The sequence below is a fragment of the Pavona decussata genome, unplaced genomic scaffold, assembly GCF_977016875.1.
Source record: "Pavona decussata unplaced genomic scaffold, jaPavDecu1.1 SCAFFOLD_602, whole genome shotgun sequence".
NCBI lineage: Eukaryota > Metazoa > Cnidaria > Anthozoa > Scleractinia > Agariciidae > Pavona > Pavona decussata.
In genome coordinates, this window is record NW_028145860.1 from 540,850 (window position 1) to 562,904 (window position 22,055).

Sequence of the window (22,055 nt, forward strand, 5' to 3'; positions counted from 1 at the left end):
TTCCGGGCTGAGAATGCACACCGGACCATGTCATTCTTCTTGACTTCGAATCCGCATTTTTTTTTTCAGATTTTGGTTTTATGGATTCAAGCGTATCACTTTACTGCGGTTGTTGTTACAGACAGTTTAATATCAGAGTCATTACACAAGGTAAAGCTTTGCGCAAATTTTGGTTCAATATCTCGAGCAACTTCAAAGCTCTTTCGACCAACATCCGATTTTTCTGTCTGAGATTGGACAGCACCGGATGAGAGGCTAACATAACACGAGGAACAAACATGCAGAATATATTGAATGCTGACACACACGCCATTTCACAGTTGTACTGTGTTTTCTTAGCCAGCTGTGTTTACCTATTCAGTCCATCAACTGAAAAGCCTGTTTCCGTTTCCTCGTGAGAGTAGCAAGGCAAAATAAACAATATTTATTAAATTTTCACTTCAAAAAAATTTTGAAAAATTTTTTGAAAGCTGATGGCGTTATGCATAAGGAAGTTCTGGCCAAGAGATTACATCTAAATGGCTGCACTGTACTTTTAGTTTATGAATATTTCTTCGATTCAAAAGTTAGAAAACATCACTTTGTACATAATAATAAGCAGCACCACAGGAAAGTACTGCTCAGTAGCTTTCATTTGAATGGTCACACTTTAGGATTTCATCCACAGACTCAAAAGTTAGAACCACCCTGTACAGCATAATAAACAGCACCACAGAAAAGTACCGCTCAGTAGCTTTTATATGAATGGTCACACTTTAGGATTTCATCCACAGACTTAAAAGTTAGAACCACCTTGTACAGCATAATAAACAGCACCACAGGAAAGCACTGCTCAGTAGCTTTCATTTGAATGGTCACACTTTAGGATTTCATTCACAGAGTCAGAAGGTAGAACCACCTTGTACAGCATAATAAACAGCTCACTAAAAACCAGTAATTTACTGTGTTTGCCAGGACCACTGCGACAAAATAAAAGTACCGGATCCTGTAGTGAAGGATCTAATCAGCAAAAAAATTGTAAAACAAATAATATAAAAAAGGGAGCAAGGCTGATTTCACGGTCAGGAAAATATACTTCCCTGACCGTGAAGTCAGCCTTGCTCTTTTTCAGATTATTTATAATAAACAGCACCACATTAAAGTACTGCTCAGTAGCTTTCATTTGAATGGTCACACTTAAGGTTTTCATCTACAGAGTAAAAAGTTAGAACCACCTTGAACAGCATATAAACAGCACCACAGGAAAGTACTGCTCAGTAGCTTTCATTTGAATGGTCACAATTAAGGATTTCATCTACAGACTCAAAAGTTAGAACCACCTTGTACAGCATAATAAACAGTACCACAGGAAAGTACTGCTCAGTAGCTTTCATTTGAATGGTCACACTTTAGGACTCAAAAGTTTGCCACATGTTGTGTAGTAAGGACTACAGTAAGGGATCTAATACTCTAGGGAAAGGGCTGTATTCATTTAGTCACGGTTGCACCGTTATCCGATTAGAGGCTTAACTTCAAAGGTGAAAAGGCTAAAGACAGCCGTCTTGTTTGTTGCCGATTGATGAAAGACAGCGAGGAGATTTCTGGAAGGAAAAACATTTCAATTTATACCTAGTGAAAGTTTGCTAAACACTTTAAATAGCACAGCTAAAGAACAGTGATTCTAGGTCGATTGACTTCTACCCTTCCTTCAAAGTAATGACTTTATAAATTAGCTTAAATTGAAAGGCAGCGTTAAGCTCATCCTAAGCGTTGATAGCCTCTCCTTGGTTACATAACCAAGAAAATTCAGACACGATTAATTTCAGAAGAATCCTGCTGATTTTTTTTTTTTAATCAAATTTCTGAAATATATAAATTTCCAGACGCTGCCGGCTCAATCACTAACAACGGAAATGAATTTTCTTTTACAATGAGCTACATTCAAAGCTAGAAATCTTGAACGAATTTCTGATGATTTCACTCAGAAGTCAGACAAGTTCGGACTGACAGTCGACAATCAGCTGGAAACGGAGCTTATATCAAACGCTTGAAAAATAAAATAAAACTTTCAAACTTCTCACGAATACTCCAAGTTATTCGAATACTGAATAAAGCAGCACTTCCTTTTTGGAACATCTGGCAACAAGCCTACCATCTTGAGTAAGAGATCGAAAAAAGGCCGTCATAATACTTGCTGGACACACAGAAACTGATTAGTGGACATTAAAAATTTTGGACCGCTGAAATTTCGGACGAGTTCATCTTTTCGATAAAGTTTTGTTCGAAATCACGCTCGACTGTTATGTAATGACGTGATCTAGCAAGGCAAGCGTGATCTACGAGGTTGGACTTTGAGTAGGGAGGTGGAGTTTGCCCAGCTGTCACGAAAGGCAAATAGGCTTTCAAATTTTTCGCGTGCGACAGCGGTAATACACACCCCACAAAATAAAAACCTTTTTATCTTTAGTGGAATCGACCGTATCGAGGTTATACGAGCTTAAAACACTTGTGTTTTACGCGATGACAGCTTTCAAAAGAAAGGCGCTTTTGATGAAAAAGGTTTATTCCAGTGGGGACAAAGGTTTTCTCGTACCAAACAATTTTCGACCGGAAATGTTTTGTTCCGATGGTCACGATCGCTTGGATTTGACACATGGTCGTAAGGACCGGTTTTTCGGACCGGCAGGTCTATAAAATCTCTTGTTATCACGGATAACTGTGCTTTATCTAATGTAATTAAAGGTTCTGCAGTTTTCGGCTCGTGCCCTAAGCTTAGCAACACAATCAGCAGTGCTTGCATTGCTAAAGAATCTGGCTTTGTTCTACATTTATCAGTTTTGTTTAGCAAAACACTTGAATTTCGCCGTGACGTCTAGGTGAACGACCCGTGCAAATAATACCACAATGGATGCGATATAAACGATCAAATTTCTATGTCTGTACAGGCTGTGATGTCTGCAACACCAAACACTGCGATCACTTTACCTCTGATATTCCAAGGTCCTTTTTAATCGAGCAAGTGATTTGTTTGGCGCGACGCGGAAAGCTGTGACTCACACGTAATTGAACGGAAATATTTGAATAGCTCGAATTGACAATAATTTGCATAATTTTCAGCCGATCCAGACAGTGTTATCATATTCTAACGGCTGATTGCCGAGAGCATTTGAACTCGCGATGAAGAGGATTTTTTGGGAGGACAGCTCAGCGCCTATGCTGCCAGACCGTCAAACCTTGCAGCAGAGAAAAGGGGGCGATGGATTAAGGTAGCAGATTGTCTAATTTTCATGCAAAATAATTTCATTGATGAGGTACATACTTCCAGACATAATCACCGACTGTCTCGAATTTCCGTGTCACATCAAGGAAACATTTAGTCGAGCAAAGATTTTAAATGTTTACTGCAGAAATGTTTTGTCAGCGAAGTTTGAAGAGGATCTGGTTTTAGTTCGCGTGATTTTTGAAGTAAATGACGCCTGAAATGTACAACATGTACGCAGCGGAATCGTGCGCCTGCTGCACGTGCGCAAACGAGGAAAAAATTTGATTTGCACTTCATTTGGGTTATTCACAGGAACAGAATTGAAGCTTAGAAAAAGCTCGGTAAAAAAAAGGCTGGTGATTATCGTCCAGAGAGATTTTTGTACTCCAGGATACCCAAATTGGTCGGTTTAGCTTTTGATGTGTTTACCATCTTCGTCAGTTCGACCCAGCGATGAACCTGCACTCATGACCTAATTGAAATAGAACCCTGTCTGAAAATTCTGTTATCAGTTCCAGGATAGAAGAAAAACCTTTGTATTCAAAGTCTGCTTTTGCCAATCGAAAAAAAGAGAGAAAATTGACGATCATCGCTGACATTGCGAGAACGTTTGCCTGAGTTTGTGGAACTTGCTAGCTGTGTTTCAGTGTAAGCTTAAGCTACCTGTCCGAATCACTAAACTAGACATGTACAATTCGTGCTGTAGAGTTGTCGCCATTACTTGCTTGTGACCTTAGATTTCTACCTTCCTGATGTAACAGGAAAGACAGTAATTAACAAAGGTAGACCTAAAGGTCGCATATCCAACCCAGACGATCAGTTAAATCTTATCTGTGACCTGCACGCTGAAGCTCCCAGATTGTCAGCCATTTTTTCAGTGATTTTCTTTGTTGATCCTGTTCTTTTGTCATTCTTAGTGGATCTGCAGCGTTTTCTGCTGTTCTCTTTTAAAGTAAGGTATGCGTGCTTTCCCTCTACATAATTTTGTTTCAAATTCATGCGCTAATGTATTTTTGTCTGTGTTACAGATAAACAATACGACTGCCAGTTGATCGAGCCGATGAATGAACCTACTCTATAAGCACGCTATGCTTGTCTCGCTTCTCCACAGCACCTGTAAAACAGGGTCTCATCTACCGTAAATCGATTTGGCTGTTATAATAAATAGGAAATAGGTGAGTTTAAATAGAACTAACTGAATCGCACTGCTCCAACTCGCTAAGACGCCAACGTTTGTAAGAGTAAGCATTTGCATATGTAGACATGAATGTCTGGCAAGACATACGGTGAATGTCTTTCATGTGCAAAGGCCATCGCCATAAGCTATCAAAACAACTCGATTTCTACGAGGCAGAAAGTAGATCTGTTTCTGCCATCGTTTATTTCACTTTTAGAGGAACAAAATGCCCGTAATTTTCTTCACATTATTTTTATATTCTTAGAGGTATTTGCTGTTTTGTTGTCGGACTGTCTAGCTTTTATGCAAACTTTGCTGACCGCGTATGTCTGTATTCAACATCCGAAAGGTTCACGCTAACACACGGCAGGAAAGTTTGTCTGATCGTCACGGAAATTCCATCCACCATTACTTCTCTTCTGTGTAAGGCAATTTGCCCTTATTCCATAGAAATGAGGGAAGAAAAGAGTTAACTATTTATCTGTCTTTTATCCTAGTTTAGTTTGTCACTATAAACTCACTGGACGAAATCACCTCAGCTTTGACAACTTCTGGGCCAAACAATTTCAAGCAAGGCTTTAAAGTTTTTAGCTTTACAGACTATAATGATCATTCCATGGCAAAAATCATTTCACAGGGCATATAGTCTGGAAAACATACATGTAAAACCTCTTAGGAACTCAATCAATAGTTCACAAGCAGTTCAACTGATTATCTCAGTTAGGTTTAAGACATCACAACTTTATTCAGTGCAAAGATTTAAAGCAATCGTTTTCAGATTTCAGGGTTATAGATTTAATGATAATTTCAGACAACAGAAAACCTTTTCCCTTTTTAAATCAGTTCAAAAGAGCACATATTTAGAAAACATTAGAACTTAAAGCATTTGAATCAACCAACAACCGAAGCATTAAATGATGTCCCTTTCACAAGGTCTCTTGCAAATGTTCAACTGAGCAAGTTCTAGAAAGAATTAGGTTTGCTGAGTTTTGTGATCAGTCCAGACAGCAAAAATCGTTTCCTTTTCAAAATGCATACAGTTGTGTATTTATAGGGAAAAACACACTGGATTTGAAACAAAAGAGTATGTGCCAACCGAGGAAGTGGTAGCTTCATTTGATTCAAGATTCACTCAAGGTTCATCTGTAGAATATCGGTTACCCTCTTCATTATTTTCATGCCAACTAAGTTCCAGCTAGAATCATTACAACAGTGCACTTTTATCTTCATAAAATTCCATCATAAATCTCCAGTCACACAGAACATAGATTATCAAAAGAAAAATGGGAAAGTTTGGTGCAGCTCAGAACTGAGCCTGATCAATTTGGACTGGATTCTTTTTGACACAGTTCTGTAAATGTAATAACTATTACTTAAGTTGCTTAGTTGGAAATTTTAAAATTATTTACCGCTCTTTTCTATTCATTTTCAGACGCAGCAGAACATAGGGGACAATGAGTGCAAGAAGACCTTGAATAAGAGAAAGACAAGACAACAGTTAAGCTTTAGGTTAAAGATTAAGTAGCTGAAAATTCGCCATTAACAAACTTTTCTTGATCACAATTTCAATTCAGTACTGCATAGGCGATTGAGGCTATTTCGTCTCGGTAGCTTTTTGTCTTGACTTTAAGCTAATCTTTTAACATTGAGAGCAAGTGGCGTAATTTTTTATTCATAACTTCTTTTCTTTCAAGCGATTGAAATGACTCGCACAGGCTGAGGGCAGATAATGAATAGCATTGCACTGACCCAAATTGCTCTTGTTGTCTCCAAGGATCGATTTTCTCTAAATCTTCTTTGATATAAGTATGTCTTCCATCTTAGATCAGGATGATGTTTTCAATCGTATCTTTCACGAAATGATCGGAAATTTCTATTAATTTAGTGCTAAGCGTGTCACGTTCTCCAATGACGTTAAATTAAGTTCGTACAGCCGGGAACTCGCACAGGACCCCACGTGGGGCGGGGTTTGTGTCCGAGCATAAAGAGCCGTCACACATCCGTTGTGATTATTTTAAAACTGAATGTAACCTCAGGAAAAACCGCTCACACATTTCAGGTATTTACCGCGTCAATCCTTAACGATATAACAACTGTGTTACTTTAAACGTAAATAGCCATCGAAAGAATTCTTACTAAGAATTCCTTGGATCTGTTAGAGTGCTAGTAAGAAGTGCTTCGATTGTATCCCATCTTCGAAATAGCACTTTCATTTTTTGAAAGCACAAGACGATGGCTTAGCATGTGGCATCCAAGGATCGCACGTGTAGCAACGAAAATGGCACGCTTTAGTGAGAAATTTCCATGTTGCTTGAAAGTAATTTTCATATGAAACTCGTTGACGATTCAAGTCGTAATTACGTCCATACGTGGCTCGCTCAATGTATGTGTTTGTTATCGAGGTAAGTCTTCCTTATTTCAGCGTTGCCTGGATCTGGTTAATCTTTAGCAAAACCGTTTGGTCTTAGTAAAACCACACGAGAACAAATACATGTTAGCTTTTAGGGAATTTAACGTACGGAGACGATCGTTTTTTCACGTCTGTGAAGCCATGATATTTGAATCTAGTTAAGACACCTTATGAATGTGTCTACGCCGGTCAGGGTGTCTGGGTTTATCAGACTTGCCACACAACAGGCAAAACGGTTATTAGTTATTTTGAGTACCAATCTTATAAAACTGCAAACGTTAAAGAAATTACCAAAGAAAATCATTTTTATGTTTAGAATTAATTTAAGAGAAAAATTTCACGTAATATGTCGATCCAAATCCCTTGCTATTTCAAGAAGAGAGTCTGCATAATCCGCTGCGAGGAAAAATGAATATTTCAAATTTGAAGTGTTGATTCATGATGGAATGCTCAAGCGTGGATATTTCCTTAGTGACAAGTTAGTTAGGTTTTCACAACAACTTGAATTATTCGACTAATATCCTTGTATTAGGGAAAAAGGACATATGCAGTCGAATTTGTCCCGACCATTGGCAAGCACATGGATCTTGAAAAATTGGTTTTGAACCGTTTCCTCGGTTCAATTCATATTTTAATTTGTGTTTGGTTTACTTTCCATTTGGGTTCCACTTCCTTCCAGTTATAAAATCGAAGATTTATTTGGAAGATGAACAGGCCTAGGACAAGATTGCTGGCAAAGACATTTTCGGGTGAAGAAATTTTTTAAAATGTCTCCACACTTGTCAGTAAGTGATGAAACTAACGTTTTCCTTTGTTAAGGTAAAATTTCCTTTTTGCTGGATTTCAAAATAGGTTCTTGGTTTATGTCTTAATTATTTTGCCCCCCAAATGAGACTTAAAAAAAAACGAACTTTACCATTTCTGACAACAATTAAATACAATGCATATTAGGGATAACAGCATCAAAAAGTACACCAGAATTTAACAAGCTATTACTCATGCGGAAAGAACTGTGTGTATGTGGTACATCTTTTCTTTATTCTGTGGTGTTAAATTATGTTGGAAGAGCATTCATTTGGTTAAGGAACTTACTAAAGAGGCCAGAAAATAACAAAGGATATTTCATGTTTGCAAGCAGATCCTTTAATGTCATTCTCTTCCACAGGATAATCTATTTTGTTCATTCATCAATTACACGAAGGTGCAGTTTGCTACCTGCTCTTGGCCTTTCAAGATTGTGTTGAGCTCGAGAAAGTTCTCAACGTTATGGCTAAGAAAACGATTCCTTCTTTGTTTCGATTCCTTCTTTCGCGTATCCGAACAAAGCCTTTATGTTATCAGAACAACATTCAGAATCTTGGCTAGCTTAATACTATCTGCTCCAGCTGTGAACTTTTGGCACACCTTGTATGTAAAACACTCTTCCAACTGCAGGCCTTCCGTTACCAAAGCTGTCTTCTTCAGTTAAACCAGGGTTAAAAAATAAGCCTAATAATATTTAAAAATATTTAGCATTGATTTTCCTGGAGGCAAAGAAAGCATACCTATTCCACTTCAACTTCAGGAAAGAAATTTGGTATGTTTTTGTTGAAGACTGTATCTTGCTGTACTGACTAGATTATATTTAAGGTTCGCTTGCAAGCCTTATCGCTCTTGTAGCAGGCTGATTTGTTTATAGCAGTATGTTGCAAACTTAAGGAAAGGTCGCCAAAAAAAGGCTTTCTTTAATGATTATTTTTTTCTGGGTTTATCAAGTTTTTTCACATGACTTGCAAAATGTGTTGTTTGGGTGATTACAATGAATGGTTTACGATTTCACACTGCATTAATGTTTATACTTTGGGAACAAAATATGGAGTAAGTGTAAACAAAGGATTTCCTTTGGATTTCCCCTAATGATTTCACCAAAAAGTAACAGAGAACACACTATTTTTTCAAGTGTACCATAAAACCTTGTTGACAGCAAATAATGTACAATGCATGTTGAGGATTACAGTGCCAAAAGTTTCACCGGAATTCATGGGCTATTAATCATTTGGAAAGACCTTTGCGTTAGACACAATTGCTTCACTCTAGTTACATAGTGTTAAACTATAACGGAAGAACACTAATTTTGGTAAAGGAACTTGTTAAAGAGACCTGTAAATAACACAAGATATTTTATGTTTGCAAGCAAAACATTTAGTGGCATTTTGTGCCAAACGATGATGTCTTTGTTCTTAGTACAGTATAAGGTGGAAGTTGCTACTCTTGGAAGTTCAACATTGCACTGAGCTCGAGAAATCCTGTAGAGAAAGTTGCGTCTTACAAAGCAATTCTAATTCTTTTTGTAAGTAGTACCAGAACAAGAACTTTATGTTTTTACAACAACGTTCAGAAACCTGGCCAGTTTTACACTGGCTGTTCCAATTGTTGAACCAGCTCTCAGCACACTTTGTAATCACAACACTCTACTAAATGCACGGCCACTTTCGTTAGCAAAGCGTAAAATTGTGTTTAAAATATTTTAGTACTCACTTTCGTGGAGGCAAAGTTACAAATAGCCACATATACTATGTCAACTTCAGGAAAGATATCAGTATCAGTTTTTGCATCGAGATTTAGTTATTTTACTTATGTGGCAATTTCTAAAACGTCTTGTTGTTTCTCCATATTTTTTGCTTCGCCTGAAGTTGTTGGAAAACGAAGGAAATTTATACATTTTGAACACACTACGATGATGTTCTGGTGAAGTTTATGATCTGTTTTTATTGCAGACTATGTCAAGATTATGTCTTAGGTGTCCTTGTAAGCCTCAACACTCTTTCAATAAACCTAAGACTGATTTGCTTGTAGCAGTTTGTTTATAAACTGAGGGATAGTACGTCCAAACAGTAGCATTTCGTATGGCTTCTTCGGGTCCCTTACACTACGTGTAAAATGTGTTCGGAACTTAGCGTGATATTCTAAATGTTGTGATTTCAGACAGACCACATGCTTCTATTTTGTGGGACAAAGTTCAGACTGAGAAACCTCCGGCGTAGGTCTGCCTTCAAAACTATCCTATCGTTATGAATAAAGAACTGTCTAAAAACATAGCATTTCCTGAGAAGTGCCTCCCTTTTAATAGGAAAAGTCCACGTAATTTCGAGTTGTAAAATTGAAGCTTTACTCTGAAACTGTAGGCCTAAAACCAAGGGCGTCAAGTCACAAAGAGTGCTGTTGGTTGGACTACAGACAAACTTCGCGCGTGTCAAGTTTGGCCACCTTTTCTTTGAAAACGTTTACTTTTTATTTCCTGAAATTTCGGACTAAGTTCTTGGCGAACTTTTTGAGATAATTTTGCCTCAAACAACTGATTTTACACTTACTCTTTTGACAACAAAGAAGGTAATATGCACTTCGTTCGAAGACAATGAAAGACCAGAATACACAAGAGTTTATATTTGTGGGGAAAAACTGTGTCCTCTACATCACTTTACTTCGGTTTATATACTATTCAAACTACAGTAACATCAATATTGTTTAAAAACTATACAGAGCCAATCATTAACAACAGATCTTTCATGTCTGCAAACAGGCATTCTATACACCACAGGATAAATTTCTACCTGCAGTCGTTTGGATGAGGTTTCCACCGAGTGGCATAGCTTTGTGTAAATTGCTTGAAAAATCGTCGTTAAATTCTTTGCGCAGAAAGTTTTTTTTAAAACAAAATAGTTTTTATAAAACAAAATAATTCAAGGTAAGTTCTTGGCGAACATTTTAAGATAATCTTGCCTCAAGCCACTGATTTTACACTAATTCTTTTGACAACAAAGGAAGTAATATGCACTTCGTTCGAAGACAATGAAACACCAGAATACACAAAAGTTATATTTTTGTGGAAAAACTGTGTCCTCTACATCACTTCACTTCGGTTTATATACTATTCAAACTACAGTAGCATCAATATTCTTAAAAAACTAACTAGAGAGCCAATGAATAACAAAAGATCTTTCATGTCTGCAAACAGGCATTCTATACTCCACAGGATAAATTTCTACCTGCAGTCGTTTGGAATATGTCCATCAAATGGCATGGCTTTGCGTTATTTGCTTGAAAAATCGTTGTTAAATTCTTTGCGGAGAAAGTTGTTTTCAAACAAATTAATTTTCTCAAGCACCTGAGTCAAATCTTAAATTTCACGAGATAAAGGCTCGGCTTCCAGAAAAATGATCATGTCTGTTCCTATTGTGATCTCTTGACACGCCTTGTAAACTCAACACTTTATTTGATCGAGATGCTACAATGCCAAACTATGTTTTTCATATAAAACCACAATTGTGGTAGATTAAATATCCAGAACCTAGTATATTGTATTGGTTATTTTAGGGGAAGCAAGGCTACAAGTACCCTGCAAATACCGTGTCAAGTTCTTAAAAAAGCATAACACTGAAGAAGATCTTATTTCGCGTCAACATGTTTGAGGAAACATTGGCAGCAATTTCTTGAAAAAATATTAACCTGAAAGCTACTTCCGATATTTTGACGTGACAGATATTTTTCATCGTTCTATATCCTCAGCAAAAAATTATCTACTTTTGAAATGCTAAAAGATGCGTGGTGAAGTTAGGTATTTATTTTTGTCGCAGACTGCCAATATTGCACTTTGACCGAAACGCCAAGTTCATACCATGGCTAGAGGAAAAGAGAGATGAAGGGAGAACGAAAACTTGATTCATTTACAGTAAGTTATTATAAAATCCGGCACAAAATGTCAAAGAGGATTTAGAAAAGTTCACAATTTCACTCGACTTATCAGATTGTGTTGTTCTCGCGGTGTGAAATCACCAATCATCCATGACCTCAATAGGAAGGAAGTAGTAAACGAGCAAAAATATGTTCGTTCAGTAAGCTGTACATGTAAAATACATTCGCGGAAAAGTTTCTTTGTTTAGAAACAAATCCTCAAAGGAATTTTAACTCATTTTCTACAGAAACATGAAGTGCTAGAGAAACATTTAAGAGTCATAATGGTACAGCAAAGTGTTGCAATGTAAGGGTGACTGAATTTCTTTCTCTGGACCAAGGGAAAACTATCATACTAAGCGATTTTATATTCTTTTAATAGTATTCTATCGAAACCTAAAAACGAAGAGCTTTTTTGAAGAGATTTTGAAAGCCTGACCAAGATTTTAGTGAGGCTTCGTTTCAAAGGCTCGAAGGATTGGATCATGGAGAGTGAGGCGAACCAGGCAACCATTGATCTTCTCTCATCGATTTTTTGGTGGATGCAGCTTATCTTGGATTTAAAAAACCATGCTTAAAGTTTAACCTTCTCAATCTTTAAGCGTATGTTGCCTCCTGTTAAATTTTCAGAACAAATAAGTAATTGTGTTGAAATGTAAATGCCCCATACGCTGCCCTTCGACCAGAGAGTAATTACGGAAGATGAATTATGTAAATAGAAATTGTGTTCTTTCATTGAATCAATTCAGTATATTCGTCAGACTCACAAGCTTTTAAGAAAAATTGACCGACTGTTTAATTGTTTTTTACAGAATTGCTTAAGTGTATATATACAGCTTGTTTGGGTAAATGGATGATTTCAGAATTTCGACTGAGCTCGGCGACCTTGATAAACTCAACACGAGTATTTTAATGATCGACTTGTTCAACCTTTTATACTTACGACTAAATCAGAATCAACTCAGCTGATAGCAAAAGCAAGTAGAAAAAGCTATTTTATCTCGCCTTTCGTAGACATTGTTCATTTTATCGTGTGCTACTAGAAATGGGGCTTTCATAAGAGGAGCACTCGAGCCGCCTTTTGTCTCAAATCACAAACTGCACAAAAGACTTTGCAAGTTTGTTAGAAAACGTGATCAAGTCCAACGTCACCATGTAATAATATTGGGGTAAACAATACAAGGCTGAATCTCCTTAAACGTTTCTTTTTGGTTTGTACTGAGCTACCGAACTTTATCAAATGAGTACAACTGTACACCAGCCAGACAGCTACACCCAAACCTCAATATTTGATCTTTAATACTTTTGCCAAATAAGGTATAAGTCGTCACATTTCCTTTGAACGTTTCCGACTCGAAAACATCACTGTGGGTGCAACCCTTTGGCTGGAGGAACCTATGTTCAATTCTCATTTGTTTCTTCTTTACTTAAGGTTCGTACAACTGGTTTGAATTCGTCAGGTTTAACTAAACTGTATTTTTGTTTGCACCAGTTTGTAGGTACAATGTTGTCATGAAATTTAGTGAGCCAGACGCGTTCTTTTTCCTCGCTGATTCAAAATTCTAGTCCCAATCCTGAAAGAACGTTTCTCAATCTAGTTAAATCTTACTGTTGAAGTACATTCAAACTTCTTTACTCGGGGGAATTCTGTTTTCCGGATTGCCTTCACTGGCCATTTTATCCATTACGCTTTGAGTGTTGGTATTCGTGAGGAATGTTATGCGATACGCCAGACGCATCTGATTCCGCTTGTGGGTGAGATCCAAATTGTTACCATTCAAATGAAAGCTTTACAGCACTGAGTTACTTTCTCGTAGTACTCTTTCTTTCTATACAGTATTTGAAATTTGATTTTTATATTCGATAAGCCTTTCTTTCAGTTCTGAAATTGGACATATTTTTAACGCAATGCTGAAATAACAAGTAATTCATTTACAGACTATAAAACACGTTGGAATCAGACCCCAACTTATCGGCATGAGGAATCAGTTCTGAAGGCCTTACTCTCAGCAATAAATGTTTGAAAGGACGCTTGAAGTTTTCGCATCTTCTGCAATAAAGCTATTCCTCTTTAAAGATGTTAAATGAGAAATTCGATAGATAATCCAAATTCTCCTTTTGAAGAGTTGAAACCAACAGGCGACGCAACTGACTTGAAAGGTACTTCTCGACACCTTTCATCCGGGTAATCATTAAATTTGCACTCAAGGTTTATCACTAGGAATCAAAGACTTAAGCACTCCATTTTCTATGTGCAAATCATGTTTGCTTTCTTCCAAGTCTCCATTGTTTCAATTGGCGTGCTTTAATACAAGAAGACGGAATTAAATGGAAGCCTCGCCTCTCTCTAGCTTAATTCAAACAAATGACACTCACAGAAATGAGTGCATTTCGTGAGCCTTTCCTTTTAACATCGATTTAATAAAATGTTTGAAAATTAAAGATTAAAGAATATCTTTCTATGGAAAAGCGTGACAAGGTTCTTGGTTAAAATTGCAATCTTTAGACAAATTATGGTCGCAATGTCGTGTTCGCAAACAAAGCTTTGGATTAATAATCCTGGGCAATATCGACACTTTTGTTTCACCTTCGTACGCAGAACTAAGGTAATAACTTTATTATATCAACCAAACTTTCTCATTTTATTAATGCGAAGAGCACAAATTTATAGATGCTATTGAAAGTAATACAAGATAGGGGCTAAAACAGTTAAAGCACACCATAAAAGCAAAGACATTCAGTAATAAAAAAGATTGGCAGAAAATTTATCCTCGCATGACTTCCATGCGATAGTGACACAGTCGGGAACTTAAAGATAATTGTTTTATTGCAGTTTAACTCTTACCTAATTTAATAAGAACCATAATATATTAAATTCAAGAATAGCTTTGCTCTAATGGAAACCCAGGTTGGCAGTATTTAGTCGAAACTGATGGCAATTACTTGAACTCTTGTGTTCCAAATATTTCCCAGACAAGACGGATTAGTACTATATACATATGAGTATTTTAACTTCACAAATAGATATTTTAACTTTACAAGTAGATATCCTTGAACTTGGACATTTATTTCTAAGCAGAATAGTGATTCCCTAAGAAGAAAAGTGGCAAACAAATTTAAGACTCTCCTGTCAAATTGAAGAGCAGCACACGTGGTCCCGTAGATCCGAACTTGTGGGAATTTTCTCCACATGTTCGTCCCTACGGTCCACGTGTACTGCAATGAAAAAAGTCACTTCTACGTGTTTAAACATGACATATTTTTCCCGAGGGTAAAGCAGTTGTTTGAAGCCATGCAGTCATGTTTGGAATACAATGTGGTCAATTCAGACACCGTGAAGTGAACTTGAACACTAGCTAATAGTATCAGACTTCTGCTCGTATTTTCTCGTTACCAAACAGATAAACTTTTAAATAGAAATACACGGTAGACATTATTCTGCAACTAAGCTTTCCGTTAGTTCGGATTAGTGAAAATGATTTTGATAAAACGTTTCTATTTTTACTACTATCTTCAGTAGCTAGCGTAGACTTTATAGCTAGAGACAATTACATTTTGGGGTTGGAACGTTTCGGAACTGGTATAAACTGGTATATTTTCAATAAAGACATGAAAAGATAGGTTTTGGAATAGTAATTGAGGTGATTTAGATCGAGATGAACTTAATAGATAATGACGTTTTCAAATAAGAGTAGAGACGAATGTGGACTAACAGATTTAAATGTAGATCTTAGAATAACGATTGAAGGGTCATTCAGGCATTCAACAAGAACGACAAAGTAATATCAGGACAGTTTTACTCGTTTAAACAAACATGTTTCGTTTAAATTTATAACGGGATTGTTCAGACGTTATTCCATGTATATTTAAAAGACATTGGCGTCAATTCAATGGCTTTGAAGTCAGGAAGAGGCCATGTTATTGTAGGGTATTAAGGACACCTTTGTTTTCGTTAACTGGGGCAAAACTGATGAATACTATAATTAGAAATACGCTTTAACCAAATGTTTACCCTCAGCTGTCCTTTTGTTCCATAAATAGCAACGATGTTTACTTAAGAAAGATGTTCCAAGGGTTGTTAAAAAAAGGCTACGATTTTTCTGTAGAAAGATGGTCAAGGCATCGTTCACTTTTGTTTGTTGAAAAAACAAAATGACGCTGATACTACCAACGAAAGATGCTTAGATCATATAATAGTGTTGTTTGTTGAAAGAAATGGCGACAATTTTTACAAAAGAAAGATGTTCGATGCATAGTTTTGCTTCGTTTGTTCAAATAAATAGCGATAATTTTTCTACGAAATATCGTTCGATGCGTAGTATGGTTTCGTCTCTTGAAAATGCTTAGTGTCTAGTTTAGTTTTGTTGTCCAAACAAATAATAGTGATTTTACTAAAGGAAAATAATCAAGGGTTGGCTTAGCTTTGTTGTTTGAAAGAAATGATTTAACACGTATAATCTAATTGTTATTATTCATTTCTTAATCCAGTAGCCTCCAATGTGGAGAAAGAAGTTAGAATCGATGGAATTTGAAAGATTTCTCTGGGCATCATAACAAAAATTTCAATATAAAACCAGGCATTCAAGATTGTAATGAGTAGAATAACGACAACTTTAGAAACTACAATATAGAACGTTAAATATTTATTTAATGCTTTAAAATATTTGGCTTTTTTAGTAATGACTGCATGCACTCTTCATTATGAAGATAAACAAATGAAATTTCTCCTAAACGATTTTAAACAGTTAACTCCGAAGCCGGCATCAACTTATCGCCAGTATTACATTTGTTTGGAAAAAATGTCAATAAACTGATGTGAACATATATTTTCTTTGTGTGCTTTCTTTCTTGTTGTTGTCTATGAGTTTAAGTCTTTATGAGGACGGTACATTGCGTGGATGCCCGAATAACGTCTCGACCTTCTCCCTCTTTTTCACAAACAGACATTAAAATTAAACCTTTGGACCTGTTTTCTAAGCAAACACATCTAGCTAGTTCAAATCATGTTAATCCTGATTATCTTAAAATAATAAAACAGGAATGCCCCAAGGAACTGCGCTCAAGCAATTCAATTAGATTAGTGGTCCCGACCGAAAATGGCACTCTCCAAGATAATGCGTCGAAACTATTTAACAATCTACCAGAAACTATTAGAAACTGTAAAGATTACAGAACCTTTTTAAGACTCTCAAGGAATTTTTTAAATAACAGAGTACAAAGCCATTAGTTAGTTTTACTGTAATTGTTTTCCGTCAATCCTGTTTCTGCTGTATAATTTGTAAATAACTTAATTTAATTTAATTTATAACATAGCTAGTAAATTCGTGCAATCAAATTCAATTGCGCGAGCGTGCTTCATATTCCTATTGTGCACGCTGATGACGTCAGCAAACAAATGCCTCGAGAACTCGGTGAGCGACTTCCTCCATTTTGCATTCAAAAACGGGAGAAATCTTCAGCAAAACGTTCAACTACAGATGACAACAAGGGAACCAGCTGATGAAGAAGCTCTTCCCACTTTTTCATTGGGATTGGAGTTTTTAACTCCCGAAAAAAACCTAAAGAAAAGGAAAAAAGAGAACAAGGCCCGTGACATCGTGTCTCGCAAAACTATTAATTTTCAGGCGCCAATTTCGCTTTCTCAGAGGGAAAAGACACCTTTTCGAAACGATAAACTGAAAGAAAGACTGCTAACGAATACTCGATAGTTTCAAAAGCGGAAATCCGATAATTAACGGCGAAGAAATTGTGCTTCAAGGAGATATTGTTGTTTTATCCAGCCGACGATCAGCAAGCGGACATTTCTGATCATTATTTACTGATTATACGCCACGAACTTTCTTGGTAACGTTCGAGTACTTGTGGGAATTCAATTCACAAGAAATTACAGGTTTGATTGTGAATTTGTACTTAAATACTTTTCTAATTGAAAGCTTCTTCGTATTCCTAACAGTTTTGTTGCGAAATTTTTGAAAACCGTGCACACGGTTCGATAAATTCACTTCAAAATGGACTTGCAGTTCCTTCAAATCACTTGCGCGTTCATCGTCTCGGATTAAAAATTGTACGCCTTTGCTTCTTAGAACAAAGACTTAATTGAATAAATTTTTCATTTAGGGGAGCTTCAGTTGTCTGTTTTCTTTCTATTTTCATTCTTGAGACATGACAACTGCGTAAATCTTGCGTAAACAAACCGACATGTCGTCGCAAGCGGAAAGAATACTCCCATGTAACGCGAGGATCAAATTTTCAAGTTTGTTTTTTGGAAAATTTTTAATTGGCGACCAGTGTATTTTATTCCATAATTAGAAACTTTAACTACTGTAGACCAGAGGGGTGATGCCTTTTTTACCCTGTAAGATGTGTATTTTTACCGAACATGGGGTTGTTTATTACCATTTTGCACATTGGCTGAATGCTTGGGAAACCTCTGGCCAACCGAGAATCAACGGGTTTAAAAACTACCGCGTTGAAAATGTTATAAAACAATTGATTCATGCGTCAGCTGTGCATTCATCGAGATATGAAGCACTTGGGAAGTTTGCAGAGCACTCAAGAAGCTAGAGTTGCTCTCGGCTACGCCTCGAGCAACTCTTACGCATCTTTCGTGCTCTCCAAACTTCCCGCGTGCTTCATATCTCGATGAAGCACGCTGACGCATGAATCAATTGTTAATTGATTTATTTTGTAATTGTAAATATTGTAATTTAACAGGGAAGAGCCACCCAGTGGATCTGTTAATAAACCATTATTATTATTATTATTATTATTATTATTATTATTATTATTATTATTATTATTATTATTATCATGTGAAAACGAAGTTGAAAAGATAAGTAAACAACTTTGTTTTGAATTTTGGGCTGGGTTGGTAATAAAATAATCGATTAATTAGAAAGCAGTTCTGTTTTAGGAGTAAATTAAATTACAAGCTTTTTCTTCGAGAGTTTTGTTTGAACAAAGTCCTCCACTGTGTGGCAGGATATTTCAGGAGAAGCAGGCTATCTTTTGCATATGATGTGCTTGTACTTGTGTTTTTTTAATTTTATAGAATAGAAATGCCAGTGTAAGAAAGTTAAATAATAAAAAAATGAAGACGCTCAAACCGCTGAAATATTACTTCAAGGTGAATGAAACCTGTAAATTTTTATCTTGTTTACGTGCGAATATATGGGCTACTAAATTTCTCAGCAATTTTTTGCATAATTTGCGAATCGCTGTTGAAATGCCTGGAATAACTTAGAAATTCACACGCCATTATCCTCGCTGCTAAGCAAGGTAAAACGCTCAAATTTCCACAGGTTTATTATTTGAATGTGATCTCTCCCTTGACACTAACAGTTTTTGTGTTTGAGTAAAAATGCAAAACTGAGGATTGTTTTTATATACTACGTGACATTTCGACCACGTTGAACAATTCAAGTCTAAATTTCCCTCTCTGTTCGACTTTTAGGCTGGTTGTATTAAATGAGCTTGCAAGTCTTCGTTTGAGAATTTTTATAATCTCATTAAAAGGCAAAATTTGTCAAGCTTCTCCTCAACAATTCGCCTTGTTCCAAAACCATTGTTCCAGGGTTTGAAAACGTTCACTGCATACTTGTTCATATACACGACCAAGTTAAAATTGTCAGAAAACTTGTCAAGGGAAACTTGCTTGTGAGGAACTAGCCTTAGGCTGTTTACCTTCAATGCAAATAAATTACATTGTATTAAGTCAGTCCAATAATTACACAAACAAAACGTACTGTGCTTTTTTGCCCGTTTTTTTTCTGGGGACTTGAAAGGCATTTCACCGTACAATGTTAAATACTTGCTAATCCTCGTTTAACAATGTCACTGATTTATAAGGGAGCAAGTGAAGATATAAGCAAAGGAATTACTGAGTCACAGAGTACAGAATTTTCAGACAGATTAATAGAGGAATGCAGAAAAGTGAATCAGTTATTTTTAGAAGAGAGCGGCTATACTTTGCCTCAGCATACGAGCAAAAATACGCCGAGTCAGATAATTAAAAAAAAGGGCAATTGGGAAGGAGATTTCCGTTATGATTGAAAAGTTGTTACGTTGATTTGCTTCCGTGATAGGATGTGTTTACGAGTGTCTCTATTGACATTAGGGTTAACTATTTTGAGCTGTCGTAGTGGATAATTTGACAGAATTTGATTAATGAACGATGTGATGCTTAATAAACAGCGCACTCAAGTAAGTGCAATCAAATGCTGTTAATTAGTGAACGTCACAAAGGGCAGCCATGTTAGATGGCCTGAAGCAGTACTCTGAGAACAAACACCGACATTGTCGCTGTTCTACAAGACTGCATCTATTGTGCACTTACATGGTGCTTTCGGAGGATATTTGTTTTGTGTTGGGGTGACCGTTGAATAATTGCGACTGCATATAAACCCAAAACAATGGCGCTCTTCGTATACAAGTACGTTTTCGATAGAGGTTGTTTTTTTTCCAGTGAGTGACACAGGCATACTCGGAAAAAGAAAACCCAAGTTCTCCTATCAGGAGTCGAACCTAAGACCTTCCGATTACTAGTTTGGATGCTCTTCCACTGAGCTGTACAAAACTAAGGGACTCATGGGAGCTCAGCTATTGAACAAAAGATCTTCCGTTTTCTTTTTAATAGCAGTTTACAAACGACTCCTGTCTTGTAAGCATTATCTTGTAGGTAAATATTATGTAGTAAGTAGTATTTAACTAAGCAAGTTATATGTAAGTAGGTATTAAAGCTTTATGTAACTAAGAAAGTGCTATGTAAGTAAGTCAGCATTATGTTTGTAAAAACAATAAAAATTTTAAAAAAAAGTTCACAAACAGATGAAGTAATCAAATGGTACAGAACCTTCAGGCGTCCGTTCCAACTGAGATGAAATTAAAGAACCTCATCAGAACGTAATCTACAATTTCAAATTGTCGTTCTTGTTAGTTATCAACTGCATTTTGCAGGATTCCCCAAAGCTAAAAAGATTTGACAAATTTTAAACAAAATTGTAAAGTTATTACGAGGTCTGTTATTGGTTGATTTTGTTTGCAAATACGGTAATGGCGTCGAATACACTTGTTTGGTTTCCTTTCATCTAACAATTAGTCTGAAATCTTACAGTGCGACGCGCCTTACCGTGGCCACCCAACAAACCTTTTTTTACAAGTTAGCTTTAAAATACAAAACGACATGTTTTCAATAATTCGTTGTTGCGTCACTTGCCTGTTCGACCGTTAATCAAATTCGCGTATCCTGATTGGCTAACTTGTAAAAAACGTTTGTTGGTTGGCCACGGTAAGGCGCGTCGCACTGCAAAATGCCGAGTTTTCTCAGGGAAAATAAATATTTTTGCTCAAAGAAAACGCGGACAGGTAACCTAATAGTCTTATCAGACAACAAAAAAGGAACCGTCTAGGTTTTTAGGTCATTTCACTATTCAAGGATATCACATGTACTACTTTGAAAGTCTATTAAAAAACAATAAACAAAACCTGAATCGAATAATTCGAGTGATAGTTTAGGTAATTTGAAAATAATTCGTCTCTAGGTCTTTGCATGTGGCACATGGTTTGGGTTCAAATAGACTTCCGAATTGTACGAGACTTCCTTTCTTGTTTGTATCAGGTTATACAAGCGCTTGCGTTATTTTCTAGTTTCGCAGTAAAAAGTGATAGCTGTCACGGGATTTAAGTTTAAAGTTCCAGAAGGATATATATAGCTGTGTAGCAGGAATTTGCACGCATTGATAAATTCTCCTAAAACTGATGAAATTTTTTTAGAGTTTAGGAACTGATCTCTTGTCAAAAGATTTATCACAGCAAACAACAAATTGTTAATTAAACCTTACTCGATTTTCAGTACATATCAGAAAATACTGCCACAAAACCATATTGACAGCTTATTCATGTAAAATCACTAATTTAACCCAAATGTGTTCTAAAATTGGAATAAAGGAGCTTATTAAATTAGTAGTCGCCAAATCTCTAGGAAGAAAATTACCCAATCAACTTGTCGCTAAAAATAGTGACATGTTATTTAAAGCTATTGTTACGACAGTATCATTTCAAGTCACTATAGATACCCTTTGTAGACTTTGTAGAGTTGTGGAACTTTGAGGTTCAGATCAAATGTCCAAATTTAGAAAATCTCTTTGATCATCTATATGAAGTGGAGTAAAGCTAAAAATATCGAGATATTGAAATGACGGAAATGATATATATCCTTCAGTGAGTGACACAGGCATACTCGGAAAAAGGAAATCCGAGGGCTCCTATCAAGATTCGAACCTAAGACCTTCCGATTACTAATTCGGATGCTCTACCACTGAGCTACAGGAGACTTCATACGGCAAAGCGCGTGGATCCTCTGCTATTTCAAGCAGATGAAGACTATTTACAGAAACAAAAGGTCAAAATGACGATAACATGTAACTTTGCTCGAAATTATTCTCATGAAAAATTAACCCGGTAAAAAAAAATTTTCAGACTAATTTTACAGAATTGATCCATGACTCATCATTTACATT

General features: G+C 36.4%; 1 long non-coding RNA gene across 1 annotated transcript; it reads left to right on the forward strand.

The window, feature by feature from the left end:
* Positions 1-2,191: 2,191 nt before the first annotated feature.
* On the forward strand, positions 2,192-16,364 carry LOC146449203 (uncharacterized). The gene is made up of 3 exons (XR_014860559.1): positions 2,192-3,245; positions 4,270-4,416; positions 5,851-16,364. It is a non-coding gene; the product is annotated as an uncharacterized LOC146449203 (long non-coding RNA).
* The last annotated feature ends 5,691 nt before the right edge of the window (positions 16,365-22,055 follow it).